The following is a 17146-nucleotide window of genomic DNA, read 5'->3' as shown; positions in this document are numbered from 1 at the left end:
TGAAAGCAAGATTGTGTTGTCTCCACCAGGGATGCCTAAGGTGGAATTCAAGTTCGCGAAGGCAGTCCGTGCAAGCAAGATGATTTCTTCACTAAAGGCACAAAATTACCTTAGAAGGGGATGCACTGCCTTTTTAGTCAGTGTCGTCCAATCCGAGCCACCGCAAGTTTCGATCAGAGATCTGGAGGTGGTTCAGGATTTTTCGGACGTCTTCTCAAAGGAGCTGTCAGGACTTCCCCCACCATGAGAGGTTGAATTCAACATCGAGTTGCTGCCGGGTACTGCACCAATTTCTAAAGCTTCATACCGTATGGCTCCAGCCGAGCTCGAGGAGCTCAAGAAGCAGTTACAGGAGTTGATAGATTTAGGATTCATTCGCCCTAGTGTCTCGCCTTGAGGAGCTTCTGTTTTATTCGTTAAAAAGAAAGATGGATCATTGCGGTTGTGCATCGACTATTGAATGCTCAACCAGGCCACAATAAAGAATAAGTATCCGTTGCCGCATATCGAAGATCTGTTCGATCAACTGCAGAATGCCAAGATTTTTTCAAAAATTGACCTTAGATCAGGATACCATCAACTCAGAATTAAGAGAGTTGATATCTCCAAGGTGACTTTTCGAATCAGGTATGGGCATTTCGAGTTTACTGTCATGCCTTTCAGACTCACCAACGCACCTGCAACCTTTATGGACCTCATGAACTGTGTGTTCAAACCCTTTTTGGACACCTTCGTGATCATGTTCATCGATGACATTCTGGTGTACTCTGAAACCTGGAATCAACATCGTGAGCATTTAATTATCATTTTGGAAACCTTGCGAAATGAGAGTTTGCTCGCTAAATTCTCTAAAAGAGAGTTTTGGCTCAAGGAGGTTATGTTTTTGGGACATGTTATATCCGAGAAAAAAGTGTTTGTGGATCCTACAAAGGTGGAGGTCGTGCTAAGCTGGCAGCAGCCGAAGAACGTTCGAGACATCAGAAGTTTTCTTGGCTTAGCTAGATATTATCAAAGATTTATCCAGGACTTTTCCAAAATCTCTTTACCTATGACAAAGCTGCTAAAGAAGGAAGCTAAGTTTATGTGGGATAATTCGTGCGAAAACAGTTTTCAGTTGCTGAAGGAGCGACTTACTACCGCTCCTATCTTGGCCTTGTCTTTAGGACAAGGCGGCTTCGTGATCTATACTGACGCTTCTGGGACAGGCTTGGGATGTGTCCTGATGCAGAATGGTAAGGTAATCGTCTACGCCTCGCGTCAACTTAAGATTCATGAGAAGAATTATCCGACTCATGATTTGGAATTGGCAGTTGTGGTGTTTGCATTGAAGATATAGCGACACTACTTGTACGGGGAATAATTCGAGGCTTTTACAGATCATAAGAGCCTTAGGTACTTGTTTTCACAGAAAGAGCTAAATATGAGGCAACGACGCTGACTAGAATTTCTCAAGGATTACGATTTCACCCTTTCCTACCATCCAGGAAAGGTGAATGTGGTAGCTGATGCTCTCAGCCGTAAGGCTTCTAGCATTTTCGTCAACCTATTATACGTTGGTTGGAAGTTGATTGAGGATTTAGTCTCATGAAAACCATTTGCAGTCTCGTCGAATTCTATCAGTCTTTCTAATCTGATAGCTCAACCTGAGCTATTAGCCAAGATCCTTGCTGGGCAAAAGACTAATGCGCAGTACGAGAAGTTGAAGGCTCGTACACAGCAGACCGATACTCCTTTTCGGCTTAAGGATGATGGAAGCATTTGGCTCAAAAATCATCTTTGGGTCCTAGATGACCCTATTTTGAGAGACAAGTTTTTTGTAGAGACCCATAAATCTAAATATACGATTCACTCTGGAGGCACAAAGATGTTCAAAGACTTGCAACACAAATATTGGTGGAGCGGAATAAAGCGAGACGTGATCGAATATATCTCTAAGTGTTTGACTTGCCAACAGATTAAAATCGAGCATCAACGACCTGACAGAGTGATGCAACAAATGGAAATCCCACAATGAAAGTAGGAAGACATCACTATGGACTTTATCGTCGGTTTGCCTAGGACACAAAGAAAGAACGATGCGATTTGGGTGATGGTTGACCGACTCACCAAATCGGCTCATTTCCTTCCTATCTGTATTAGTCAGTCTTTAGACAGTTTGGCAGACCTCTATATTCGTGAGATTATGAGGTTGCACGGTGTTCCTGTATCTATCATCTCCGATCGTGATCCGAGGTTTACCTTGAGATTTTGGGGACAACTTCAAATTGCTTTGGGTACGAATTTAAAATTCAGCACCGCTTTTTACCCTCAGACAGACGGACAGTCTGAACGCACAATTCAGACCTTGGAGGACATGCTGCATGCGTGCATGATGGACTGGAAGAGAGAATGGGATTCTCATACCAGTCTGGCCGAATTCGCGTACAACAGTTATCACGCTAGCATGGGGATGTCCCCTTACGAGGCCTTGTATGGAAAGCCCTGTCGTTCGCCTCTCTACTGGGACGAGGTCGGCGAGCGAAGATTGGATTCTCCGATAGTGCTATAACACTACACTCAGCAAGTGCAGTTGATTGGGGAGCGACTCCGTACTGCCCAGAGCCGGCAGAAATGTTATGCGGATCGTCGTCATCGAGAGCTCACCTTCTCGACGAGAGATATGGTTTTTGTTAAGGTATCTCCCACAAAAAGCGTATTTCAGTTCAGGAAAAAGGGAAAGCTAAGCCCTAGATTTGTCGGACCGTTCGAGATCCTGGAACGGATTGGTGAAGCAGCTTATTGTGTGGCTTTACCTCCTCAGTACACTCAGATTCATAATGTTTTTCACGTATCCATGCTTCGAAAATACGTTCACGACCCATCACACATCATCCATTATGATGATGTAGACATTCAGAAGGATTTGTCTTTCAACAAAAGACCAGTCGAGATCATTGATTGTCGAGATCAAGTGCTTCAATCAAAGACGATATCTCTTGTAAAGGTGCGTTGGAAGCACCATGGGATAGAAGAATGTACTTGGAAGCCTGACTCTGATATTAGGGAGAAATACCCTGACTTGTACTCTGATCGATAAGTTCAATTTAATTTCAAGGATGAAATTATTTTAAGGAGGGTTGGATGTAAAACCCTGTTTAAAAAAAAATGGGGACCCGGGTCGGGTCTGGACCCGACCCGGATCCATACCCAAGCCAGCCCTGCCCATCGAAAGGGGGCTTTCGGGGGCTGGCCGTGGGTGACACACAGGGGCCTGCCCGCCCCGCCTGTGTGTTATAAAAAGGTGAGAGGGGAGGGGTTACGAGCCCCCCGATCCCCCGACTCTCTCTCGTCTCTTGCTCTTCCCCCCTCTGTCTCTGTCTCTCATCTCCCCGACTCCATCTCTCTCTCTCATTGTCGACGCCGGTGAGCCCTTCACGACAACCATTCTTCGGCGAGCCCCCCCCCCCCCCCCCCCCCTTCACGGCAACCACTCCTCGGCAACCCAGGTAACCCCCCCTTCTCCTCTCGCTTTCCCCCCTCTTTTCTTCCTCTGGGTTCGTCGGAAGGCCGGCAGGTGGCCGACGGCCCCTGCCATGCCTTCCTCTTCCCTTTTTTTCGTCAGGCAAGGGGCTCCGCCCCCCTTGCCTTCATCTTTTTAGCAGGCAGGGGGCTCCGCCCCCTACCCTTTTTACTATTCCGTCAGGGGCCATGGTTCCTGCCCTTCTCTTTCGTGTAGGGGCCGATGACCCCTACCCTTCCCTTAAGAAAGGAAGCAGGAGCCTTCGGCTCCTGCCTCATTTTTGGAAACCCAGCAGGGGCCAATGGCCTCTGCCCCTCTCTTGACCGACAAGGGCCGATGGCCCCTGTCTTATTTTTTCTGTCGAGCAAAGGCTCGACAGGGGCCATTGGCCCCTACCTCCTCTCTTGATGAGTCGCAGGGGGGCCTTTGGCCCCTGCGTTCCCTCTCTCTACTCGTTTCCTTGGTAGGGGCCTTCGGCCCCTGCCCCTTTCTTTTCAAAGTCTGGCAGGAGCCGAAGGCTCCTGCCCCTCCTTTCTTTAAAACACAGCAAGGGCCTCCTAAGGCCCTTGCCCCTCCTTTTGAAGACCCAGCAGGGGCCAAAGGCCCCTGCCCCTCTTACTTTTATCACGGTAGGGGCCGATGGCCCCTGCCATTCTTTAAATATCCGGCAGGGGCCGATGGCCCCTGCACCTGTCTTCTTTTGGCGGCATGGGTCATTGGACCCTACCCCGTTCTTTTTCATAACTGTAGGGGCCGATGACCCCTGCATTGAGTTGCGAAGAAATCGAGTCTTTTCCCTATCCTTATTCGTTTTATGCAAGCTAAACAACATACTTTTGCAGTGTTACGCAACGGAGCCCGTTCGCGCCCCGCGAACTAAACCAACGATCACCTACGCTCGTAGACGACTTCTTCCTCGCAATACCCCAAGGTAGGAGAAGTTGCACAATGACTTAAATAATTAAATCTAGCTTAAATAATTAAAGATTGAAAGGACTTAATTATATATTTATATACATATACGTATATAAGTACGCTTTTAATTCAAGGACGCGGTTTCGGGATCCTTGTCCTTTGCTTTCGTATTTCCTGTTTCTGTTTGCTATCGCGCGTTGTGCCCAGGCTTTTGTTTTCGTATTTACTACTTACTGTCTTTTAATTCAAGAACGCGGTTTCACGATCCTTGTCTTTTGTTTTCGCATTTCCTGTTTCTGTTTGCCGTCGTGCTTTACGCTCATGCTTTTGCTTTTATATTTACTACTTACTGTCTTTTGATTCAAGGACGCGGTTTCACGATCCTTGTCCATTGCTTTTGCATTTCCTGTTTCTGTTTGCTGTCGCGCTTCGCGCCCAGGCTCTTGCTTTTCGCATCATTGTCTTTCATTTTGGCCTTGCTATCGATTCAGCATATTCGGGAGGGATACCTTTTCCACTATTTTTACCTGATATGTTTTGGGAAAATCCTTGATCTGGGACAAGATCAAGTTGTTGGGCGATGGGTTCTTTTATGAAGCCTATTTACCAAGACCAGTGTCGAGACTTGCGTAACACCCAAACACTGCATCATCGGATGCGAGATTCGAGAAAATCACATGCTATATATAGGCAAGTTGTTGATCGTTTCGAAAAATGTAGAATGTTAAAATAAAACATTATATCTTTGCGAAATACACTCTTGAGGCTCCTATTAAGTACTTATATCCCTTTCCTTGTAGTGTACTCTTGAACATGCGAGGCATGTTAGTACTACGATGATTGGATGAGATGGTCTTATGACCTCGATTAGTGCTTTGTACACGTTGTTGAAAACACATAAAAAAATGGGATCGCTTTCATAGGCAAGATGCTCGTTTTAGTCTAATGGACCAGAGCATGAAGAATGAGGCAACGACTAAGAAACCCCGTCCTGCTCGATTCAACCTGGCTTCGTCAAGAGAGAGGACGAAGGGTACCAACTTCGATGGACAAACCATTTATGGCTTTATACGGGCAAAAGACCCGTCTTCCCCAGTCATCGAAGGTTAGGAGAGGATAGGGGCTATATAAGTTAGCCTAACACTTCTGCAAAAGTTGGACGCATCCCTATCAGGCCTTGGGGACTTACTCTCTCGACCATCGGTCGTCTCCATAGGATTAGGATTCAGTCAGACAACCGAGGTATCTTAAAATACTTAACGTAATGAACACTCGGCTTGGTCTCGGCTGTTTCGACTCACGTGCCATGTATATACCCGCGTAGCCGGTTAACAAGTAATAACTAAATTGAGCATGCTCACCTTTTGGTTTGTTGCGTAAATTGCTTATTTAAGCCTTCTTGATTAGCTTACTTGCTTAGTTTGCTCGTTACTACTTGCTGCATAAATTATTTATGCCTAATTTAGTTCTTTCTGTTTTTGTGCTCACCTACTAGTTTTTCGCAAAACTAACCCATTTTATGGGTACAGGTGACAAATAGGTGCATCATAGGTGATGACGCCACTGCGAGATGACTTCAGGACCCACTATTTTTGCTCGTAGTTCTTCTCCTGGACATTTTGGTTTTTGTTACGGTTTCCTTAGAGGAAATCCAAATTTTGTACAAACCTGACACTCTCTTTTAATAGAAGAAATGATTTCCTAAGTATTATTGCAGATCGTCCATGGTAAATCCTTGTTTTCTCGCTAACATGCCCAAAGTTGTCAAACTTGTCCTTTTTCTTTTAAACAAATTGTTTCCACTGATTTTAAAAAATAAACTCTGTAAAGAAAAGAATTTTTTTCAACTATTTCAAGGAAATTATAAAGTTCGAAATTTTGGGGCGTTACACTCAAGTCTTCACGACTTAACGTATATCACAAGAGCCTCCTCATGGCTATGAGTTGAACATTTCGCTCAGGTCTTCATGACTTAGAGTGAGCCTCTTCAGGGCTATGATTTTGAATATTGCGCTCAAGTCTCCATGACTTAGCGTATGCCTCTTTAGGGTCTCAATTAGGATGTCGAAGCTCAAGCCTTCATACTTGGCACATCTGTATCCCATGAACCTAACGCAAGATGCTCGAGCTTCGCTTGGTCATGCAGATACCACACGGGTCTTTGCTCTATCTGTCCAATAGTATACCGATCATGACACCTTGCTTAAGGTTATGCAAGACTTAACACAACAATGTCCATTCACTCATACATTCATACATTGCTGAACCTAGAACTAATGCATTGTTTCGATATTATTCTTTTCACTCCCTGGTACGCGGGAGAAGCTTTGTTCAGGCATCAACGCGACGTTCTGGGGGTTGATTATTTTATATATTTTAGATACCCCAGATGTCGGTTGACCCTATCCATGTTAGAGCGGTAGTTTTTATACCGGGATAACCCTAACAGGCCGGTTCAGATGCATCCTCTACTATAGTAGTTGGGTTCAATCCTTAGATAATTTAAGGATAACCATGACCTCGAAACCTCTGAGTGACTTGAGGTCTCATTGAACTCTGTCAGGTTCATAATCAAATACATGTCACTCGCAGTTGTACTATCACCGTATGCCACAATGAGCAATAGTCTTAAAGGGGTCTGTCGGTCTTACGATTACTTATCGGATATGTGCATGCCGCTCAGGCAGCTAATGCCTCCCACACTAAGGACATATATACCCAACCCTATTTAGTAATCCCCCCTAACATGATCTTTGAACACGCAGTTCATTCAGACTTTAAGTTTTATTCATATGCATGCTTGACTCTGCTCTCAGCATCTATGGCCATCACGAGCATCTCACCTCTTTCGAGTAGACAACTTACTCTGGCACGACGGCCCTTACAAGTCTAGTTGTGTATCAGTATCTCAATGAGCATACATATGACACGATCTCAATGGATCGACTGCTCGACATGAATCACTGCAACGAGCGATTGGCCTAGTCAAGGCACAACAACTACTCTTACTTTGTGGCCCTTACGAGTAAAGTGCTCTTACAGGCGAACATGAAAATGAGCCATTCTGGTAGCGTTCCAACAATAGGGTATCCTTGTGCTATTTAACTGGTTCAAACAATTCTTTTGCCAACCATTTTGACAGTACTTCCCCTACTTCGATAGTAGGAGTGAGTCTAACCTTTCTACGTTGTAGAAAGTCCTTGATGGAATATGGGCATCACCTCCTCTGTATGATGGAGTAACATGCTATGCTCTTTTTTTAGCTTGGTTGAGCTTCTTCAGAAATTTCTGCAGCACTCCCTCTTTTTAACCGAGGAAGCATACGTTTCTTTTAAGCTCGGTGAACATTTTTTCAGAATTCCTGCAACACTTTTCCTCTTTGATGAAAAAATTGTTATGTTTTAACTTATGAATGGATGTGCACCATTGTGCGTACTTTGCATCCATCGAGGTTCGATAGAACCTTAGGCTATATCCAGGCCATGCACAAGTGACTTAGGTCTTTGCGAAAATGCAATTTTGCATAAAGGCGAAGCCTTTCCAATAGAGGCTTCATTCGTCAAGCAGAATCTTGATCGAAGAACGGTAATGGAATTGCATTGGTGATTTGAAGTTGATCTCTATTTGAACACTCATTTATGCGCACTATATGTAGTATAAGAAGAAACATGTGCTTTATATGACGGTGGCATAAAGGAGTGCATATACATATTGTTTGGGGGGTGAAACCGAATAAAATATCTTACATATATAATTATAGAAAGTAGGAGCCTTGGCATTATTCGATGTGATGGCAAGACAAAATGTGTAATATAAGTGCGCAATGTAAATTGCAGAAAGCAGGAAGGAGCCTTGGCATTATATAACGTGATAGCAAGACAAAATACAATATACATGGAAATCAATATCCAACGATAGTCGCAAGGCGAGCGCGTGAACACCGAAGTATCCTAGAGGGCTCAACCAAGGACTAGGGCGAGATAACATTTTTAAGAATGCATATACTGTGCATTTAAATATATATATCTGACAACAGTCACAAGGCGAGCGCGTGAACACCAAAGTGTCATAGAGGGCTCAACCAAGGACTAGGGTCAGATACTACTTCAGAAGGTATACACCATATACAAATAGGCAAATACTTGAGAGAGATGGATCAACGAAGCAAACTTACTTCAAATCGGGAAAGAAATGACTCTGGAATGCTCCGACTGCTTCGAATAGGGTTCGATCATTCATTCGAGAGGTCAGATGAGTTTGACCTAGTTGAGAAAGAAGAAGAGCAGGTCAAGCTGCTAAACCTAAGTAGTTTGAACCAAACTGGGTTCGGTCCAAGTCAATTAGGTCAAGCAGGTTCAGACTTAGCTCAAGTAGGCTGGGTCTAAGCTAAGTGAATCAAACCAGGTTTTAGGACCAAAAGTGACTTTGACTTTGATTAGACCCAGCAGAGTTCAAGCCAAGTCAAGTAGGTTCAGACCAGTCAGGCAGGATCAGAACGACTAGGCTAGGTAGGGGAGGTTTAGGAGAGAGAGAAGGGTTGGCGATTTTTAAGGAAATGGGGTCTCTCCTATTTATAGGCCAAGGAAGCAAAAACTTCCTTGGCTTTCTAAAGGATAAGCCTTATCCTTTTAAAGGATAAGGCTTAGCCTATTTACAAAACCACCCCTTGCTTTAAAATAAAGACAAGAGGTTCCTTTGGGTGTGGGTCTCACTTGAAAATTCTATGGGATATTTTTTGGGTCCCACCAAATATTTTCTGAAGAATATTTTTGTGGGTCCCACCAACATTTTCGTGGGTCCCGCAAAAATTTTGAGTTTTCAGTGATTTTTTTTCGAAAAATTTTGAGTACGCCATTCTCTTCGTACTGACGTAACTACGAAAGTTGGCTCATACAAATCTCTTGATTTTATTCAGAAAGAAATTTATGACTTCTTGACGGTTTGAGCATATATTCGCAAGGATATGAATATCCTAAGTATAACTGGTTCGTAGAAATCGATTTGTTTCATATTTCGAGTTCAAATATTATTTTTACTTGAAAATACCTCATGAATTTATTCAGAAAGATAATGAAAAGTTGTGGGTCTTACATACCTGGTCAGATATTTTGGGATTTGGATTTGGATCCCAAAAAAACTCACTGGATCTTGTTCAAATTCAGATTTTTATTAGGCTTATTGGTTAATGATATCAGATTCATATTCAAATCAATCACGATTTGGGCCATATCTAGTATGGAGCTAGTCCAAGACTCCTAAGACCTACACACTTCAAGGACGAGTTAAAACATTTTAATTCTAGAGAAAAAAACTTGAGTAAATATGATGCACAATTAAAAATTTTTTTGCCTTTTTTATTGCATTAATATTGAAAAATGTGAGTTTCGTAATAGGTGGTGTTCTAGAACTATTCATTTTCTTTCTAAAATGTATTGGCTTTTAAAATATCAAGATAAAATCAAGATATTCTGAAAATATCGTCCATATTTGTTACATGGCTTTTCAATTGCGGTTGCGGCCTCCCACTGATATGTTTGCGGGACTCGTGCGAGTCAAAACTTGACTTGATTTACACACGGACTAAGTTGAAGCTCAAAGGTCTTGACTCAGTGCTTTGAAATGTAGCCAGTTTTAGCTCAACTTAAGCTTCCCTTATATATATATATATATATATATATATAGGTCCGTGCTAAACTAATTTGGTGTTAAACCACTTGCTAAATGGATTTTTTGGGCTTGTCCGGTGCTTTTTTATGTGGTTCCGGCCTCATAAATGTGTTGGGCATGATCCATTTACTATGAATCCATAATAGAATCATGTGTTTTCGATGAAAACATGATTCTTGGAGCTTTAAAAATTTACAAAGATTTTGGGCCGTTGACTTTTCAAACTTTATAAAAACCCACCAATGTGTTGTAATCAAACGCTTCAAGAGCTAATCCCTCTAAAACCAAGTACATAGATCACATCTGCACTGTTAGATTTGAGTCATAGTTTCCAGGTTGATAGACTTTCTTTATTTTCTTTTCTAACAAGTGAGGGGACAACCCTGCATGATTTGAACCTGAGACCCCTTAATTACAAGGGGTGTGACCTTACCATTCAACTATCTCATTCTTGGCCGACTAGTTGCAGATTGGGCTAAGCAGGGATGGGTGGGAGAGGGGGACAAAGTCTCTATCTTTAGCCCCCGTCTCAAAATCTTACCCTCCATCCCTACCTCCATTCCTCACATGGGTTTTGATTTTAACATTCATTCGTGCCTCCATCCTCACTCATATCCTCCATCCCCTGTCTACTGCCATCCCTACAGCTCAGCGCATAAGGACCAACACCTAGGTTAGGTTATGAGAGTAGGCTAGGCTAGGCAAATGTAACTATTCGACCACATAATTGAACTTTTGAAGGCAATGTTGTCAGTATCGGTATCGAACCCTGAATCATTTGGCCAGCTATTTAGGAGAATCAGCCTATACCGATCCTCGTTCTAAAAAAATTGTGTCAATCAGGACGTAAAATGTGTTAAAACATTAAAAATAATATAAAAATTAATATTAAGCATTTTTTTATATTTATTAAAAAATAGCTGATTCAGGTTAGTTAGTATCGTATCTATTTTCTGCCATTACGATACCTATCGGCCCGATACAGTTCCGATTCTGTTCATCGATCTGTTTAGTCAAATTTGTTTCTAAGCAGGTAATGATGTCGGATTCGGTTTTGTGACTTTACATCTTAGTTTGGATCTAATTAAATCTGGCTTCAACTACATGTGAATTTCAATCCTAATAGGATATATATATATATATATATAGTTGAAGAGAGAGATGGGTTTGGCAGTGGAACTCCAAATCCGGTTAGGCTGCAATATCCAAATTATATCGGACCCGAGTCCGATCCATTTGCATCCTACATGAGCAACCTAGCACCGCTACAAAACCTAGGAAGCAAACGTCATTTCCAGATGTTTTAATAATTCTAAAATAAATACTACTTTGGAAGAAGACCGTTGACGGGGGATCATCAAACCGCTTTTCACATCCTCACGTGTGTCGACAGATCAGCCGACGCGTGGAGAGATGGACGGTCAGGAATCGCTTCGGAGATCCGGATCCTGATGGGAGCAACCGGGCTGTTACCGGATGGGCACCGGTCTCCGTGTGGGGCCCCACCTGGGGAAAAGATAGGCGGAGAGCAGGCGGAAAATGCGTCTTCGACAGTGAACCCGACCCCGTTGTGCCGGCTACCCTCCTCAATCGACCCCGGTTTCCCCAGAAATCACCGAACTGCCACCGTCGTCGTCCGGCGGGCAATGCTGTGACGAAATGACCAAATATGCCCTCGCTCAATGATTAAGGGCATGAGAAATTATTATTAGTAGTATATATATATATATATTTATTTTCCGAATTCTTCAGCGTCCGGGGTTGTAAGAACTTGAAAACGGATCTAATTTAATCGATAATTTGCTCTAGAAATGTATTTCAGATCCAGATCAAATGGACCTGGGGTTGGTTAATCTCCTACTGAGGTGCATACCTTTGGCATCCATGGTGCTGATGCATGCTTCAGGTAGGCAGTTGATTGGATTCACATATCAAGGATAAGCTTGTGCACATAAAAAAACCCAACATTAGCAGCATTTATATTGAATTATCTATAATTTGGTTTTTTACTCTAAGATACACACGAGTCTTGTTAACATCAGGTTGTGGTAAGCGGGGGTCCCCTGTCAAGCAGAAGGCCCAGGATCGAATCCCTTTGCGAGATGGGGTGGCTGTTGTTTTGGTAGGGGTCGGCCTAACCCCAGCTTGCTTATAAAAAAAAAATGTGATTTGTTTGAGAAGATATCCCAAGTCCAGGATTTGAAAGCCTTGGTATTTGTTAACACAATACTTGTTTGGGAGCTTGTATTTGGCAACCAGCCGGAGTGATGGAAAGAAAAACTGAGAGGGCATTTCAGTCATTCAACAAATACAATTGCACAGTCCGCATCCCAATCACCGGGCATTCGGGAGTCGGGCCACTCGATCTTCTCCTAAGGGTATTTCCGTAATCTCGTACTACACCGTTCGGTCAGTACCAAAAGGGTAGTTTCATTCAAAATCAGGGGCGTTTACGTACTGGGCATCGTTTTACCACTCTCATCGCCACTTCCCTCTCTCGTCTCTCCTCTCTTTCTCTGATTCAGTGAAGAAAGAGAAAGATGGTTTCTGCCTGTAGGGTTAGGGTTTTCTGAACCAGTATGTAGTGTTAGGATTAGGGTTTTCTGAACCAGTGACTCTCCTCACCACCACCACCACACTCACAGTAGAGAGAGAGATAGAGATGTGTCGTCCTCCGAGAAGGCGACTCCGCGGAGGACCACTAGCCCTCGCGCTGTGGCCGCTCTTCTTCCTCCTGCGCTGCCTCGCGCTCGACGGATCCGACGACCCTAGGGGCGACGCGGTCTCCCTCCTGCGGCTCAGATCCTCGCTCGATGACCCCGCAGGGATCCTCTCCGGGTGGAGCCCTGCCGACGCCGACGCCTGCGCCTGGTTCTCCGTCTCCTGCGACGCCCAGCGGCGGGTCGTCGCTCTCAACCTGACGGCTGGGGGAGGTAAGCCTTCTGCCCCGGTTGCCTCCTGCTCGGCTCCGCTGGCGCCTCGGCGGGAGCCCGGTGCGAAGCTCGCTGGAAAGCTCTCGCCTTCCGTCGGAAGCCTCACTGAGCTTAGGGTTCTGTCGCTCGCGTTCAACGAGCTCTTGGGCACGATTCCGCGGGAGATTGGTGGCCTCCGCCGGCTGGAGGTGCTCGATCTCAGCTACAACCGGCTGTCCGGGCCGATACCGGGTGAGATTTCTGGCTGCTTGGGGTTGAATTACCTCAATTTGGCCGGAAATCAGCTCAACGGAACGATGCCAGGGTCGCTAGGGTCCTTGCCTCGGTTGAGGGGGTTGTTTTTGGAGTTCAATCAGCTTTCTGGATCCATTCCGGATGAACTGGGGCGCAACTGTGGGTACCTCGAACGGCTTCATCTCGCCGGGAACGGGTTAACCGGAGGTATTCCTGCTACACTGGGAAATTGCAGGAGCCTCCGGTCATTGTTGCTGTTCTCCAACATTTTGGATAGCTCGATTCCGCCGGAGTTAGGAAGCCTCTCCGTGCTTGAGATCCTGGACGTGTCGAGGAACAGTATCACAGGGCCGATACCCTCCGATCTCGGGAATTGCCTGCAGTTGTCAGTCCTCGTGTTGGCGAATGCCTATGAACCGCTATTTCTCAGTTCCTCTGTGAATTCATATTTGGAGGACGACGATAAAGGTGAGTTCAATCTCTTCGAAGGAGGGATTCCTGCCAATGTGACGTCTCTTCCTATGCTTAGGATCATATGGGCACCCAACGCAAACTTGGAAGGAAGCGTCCCTTCTGAATGGGGAGACTGCAGCAGCTTGGAAATGGTTAATTTTGCACAGAATCTCTTCACTGGCAACATTCCTGTAGCCTTTGGGCAATGCAAAAAATTGGTTTTCCTTGACTTAAGTTTGAATCGATTGACCGGCGGGCTTAGCGAGAAACTTCCTTTACCGTGTATGGCCATGTTTAATGTCAGTGGAAATCTGTTGTCCGGGTTGGTGCCAACGTTTGCTGATGATGGGTGTTCGAGTAATTTACCAGTGGCAAGCGCACAGGGCCCATTTGATTTTGGTTCTGTGTATTCATCGTTCTTTACTTGCAGTGCCCGTGTTGCTAGCTTGCTTCCTGCAATTGGAGCTAATGATGGTACTGTATTTCATGATTTTAGCAGGAATAACTTTAGTGGTGGTGTTCCTTGGATCCGGCTTTCAGCGGATAGATTGCAGAGACATCCAGTGTATGCGCTTTTGGCAAGTGACAATGGTATCAACGGGCTGGTCTCTGCTTACTTGTTCGAGATGTGCAAGGATCTCAGTGGGTTTATTGCCAAATTGAGTGAGAATGAGATATCTGGTCAGCTTCCTGCTGAATTTGGTACTTGGTGCAGCTCTCTCAAGGCACTGGATCTGTCTGGTAATTTGATTACAGGAATGGTACCTCCAAGTATTGGGAATTTGGATTCCTTAGTTAGCCTTGATTTGAGTGGGAACAAGCTGATGGGTTCGATACCCATGGAATTGGGTCATTTAAAGAACTTGCAGTATATCTCATTGGCAGGGAACAACTTGACGGGCACAATTCCTGCGGACTTGGCTCTCTTGCCTTCCCTGAAGGTTTTGGCGCTTTCCTCGAATGGCCTATCAGGAGAGATTCCATGGGAGATAACAAAGTTGAGGAACTTGACTGTTCTCTTACTCGACAAAAACAATCTCTCGGGCCAGATACCTTCCAATTTTGCTGAAGTAGCAAGCCTTTTGACATTTAACTTCTCCTTCAATAATTTTTCTGGACCCATACCTTCAAATTTTAGTCCGATGAGATGTGGCAGTGTAATTGATAATCCTCTTCTTCAGCCCTGTCAAGTATCTGCAGTGGCATTGGAATCACCATCGTATGCTCTTCAGGGACAAGCTGGGAGTCCACCACATTATGCTTCACCTCCGTCAGCAAGTGTATCCAAGATTAATAATGGGTTCAATTCTATAGAGATTGCATCCATTACATCAGCGTCAGCTATAGTTGCTGTTCTTTTGGCTCTGGTTTTACTTCTTTTTTACACAAGGCGGTGCACAGCTAGGGCAGTTGGTCAGGGGCCTGGTAGAAGGGAAGTTATTACTTTCTCTAACTTAGGAGTGACACTAACGTTTGAGAATGTTGTGCGGGCAACTGTGGGTTTTAATGCAAGCAATTGCATAGGCAATGGGGGTTTTGGAGCTACTTACAAAGCTGAGATCTCCCCTGGAGTTCTGGTTGCCATAAAGAGGCTGTCCGTTGGTAGATTTCAGGGTGTCCAACAGTTTGAAGCTGAGATCAAAACCCTTGGAAGAGCGCGGCACCCTAATCTAGTGACTTTAATTGGTTTTCATGCCAGTGAGACTGAGATGTTTCTTATATATAATTATTTGCCAGGAGGTAATTTGGAAAAATTTATTCGGGAGAGGTCTAAGAGAGCAGTAGATTGGAGGATGCTCCACAAGATTGCTCTGGATATTTCTCGAGCGCTTGCATACCTACATGATGAATGTGTTCCGCGGGTCCTTCATCGGGACATCAAACCAAGCAATATATTGTTGGATAACAATTACACGGCATATCTTTCAGATTTTGGATTGGCTAGACTACTGGGTACTTCCGAAACCCATGCAACAACTGATGTGGCCGGAACTTTTGGTTATGTTGCTCCAGAGTATGCAATGACTTGCAGGGTTTCTGATAAGGCCGATGTCTATAGCTATGGTGTCGTGCTGTTGGAGTTGATATCTGATAAGAAAGCTTTAGACCCATCATTTTCCTCCTATGGTAATGGGTTCAACATTGTTGCTTGGGCTTGCATGCTTCTTAGGCAGGGGCGTGCTCGCGAGTTTTTCACAGCTGGGCTTTGGGATGTTGGCCCCCATGATGATTTGGTAGAGACGTTGCACTTGGCTGTCATGTGTACTGTTGACTCCCTCTCAATTCGACCTTCAATGAAGCAAGTCGTCCAACGGTTGAAGCAACTTCAACCTCCAGCATGCTAGCATATAGATTTAAGATTAACAGATTCAACTTGTGCAGAGGATGCCAGAGCTGTATGTTCATGGCCCCAGTTAGCCCAATATTTTTTCAGCTTCTCAGATTGTCTGAGCTGTTTTCCATTTAATGAAAGATGTTAATATCAACTGAGTTTATCATGTAACTTGTTTCTTTTTTCTCTTACGATGTACACTGATGATTATGTAGGATACACTGTGGTTTGCAAAGTCACCACAGGTCTGAATCTTGTATTGTAAATAAACATCCAGCTTCTCAGTCATATTTGACTCACTCAACTCTCTCTCTCTCTCTCTCTCTCTCTGGTAATGCTACCAGTCACTTAAATTTCTTGTTTTCCTTTTGTTTTCTCCTTATGATGTACTAAACAATATCTGTGTTTCATCATTAACACACTAATAGTTTCTCTAAAAAACACACACACTAATAGTTACAGAAAATAACAAGGTGATGAGGAATTACATCTTTAAGGCTATGTTTTGATTTAGTCCATCTGATTTTAGCCAAGCTCAATTCCATCTGGGTACCTGTAATATGCTGAAGGCAACTTGGAGTTCAAATTGATGAACCTAAATTCTGTTGAATTGCTGCCAAAACAGTGAAATAGAATGGGTCAAGTACCCTGTTGATTTTCCTGTCTATCCAAATACTTGTATATCTGACTTCAATTCTAACCAATTGTTTCAAACCAAAATACTGCCTAGAAGAATGTGAAACTAGGTTATTTGTCATGTTGTCTTATGGTTACTGTCTCCTGCTAAAGCTTATTTGTCATGTTGTCTTATGGTTACTGTCTCCTGCTAAAGCTGGCCACAGAATCATGTCTGCTACTACATTCTGGTTCTAACCAAATGCTCTTAAACATGGAACTGTTATCAGCATGGTTGTTGGCAAGACCTAAAAAAAACCATTCAGAATCAGACTAGATATTTCTGTAACACCTGTGTGCGGTATTTTGTTTTCCTATGGTTCAACTATTATTGACCATCTTGTCTATGTTTCTGCTGCAATTGTGGTCAGTAGACAGGAACATGACAACATTCAAATATTTTGGCTCTTAAAGCGGTTTTTGTTGGAAAATGCTGCG

The 17146-nt window shown here is 44.0% G+C and overlaps 1 pseudogene across 1 annotated transcript; it reads left to right on the top strand.

The window, feature by feature from the left end:
• The first annotated feature begins 12610 nt into the window (after positions 1-12610).
• LOC149848813 (LRR receptor-like serine/threonine-protein kinase RPK2 pseudogene) lies at positions 12611-16318 on the top strand (annotated as a pseudogene). Its single transcript, XR_016433130.1, has one exon. The product of XR_016433130.1 is annotated as an LRR receptor-like serine/threonine-protein kinase RPK2 pseudogene (transcript).
• Positions 16319-17146: the final 828 nt, after the last annotated feature.

Source organism: Nuphar pumila, chromosome 1, assembly GCF_984573655.1.
Source record: "Nuphar pumila chromosome 1, dmNupPumi1.hap1.1, whole genome shotgun sequence".
In the NCBI taxonomy this organism is placed as follows: Eukaryota; Viridiplantae; Streptophyta; class Magnoliopsida; order Nymphaeales; family Nymphaeaceae; genus Nuphar; species Nuphar pumila.
Note: the sequence above shows the minus strand (reverse complement) of the source record. Positions and strands in the feature narration are given on the sequence as shown.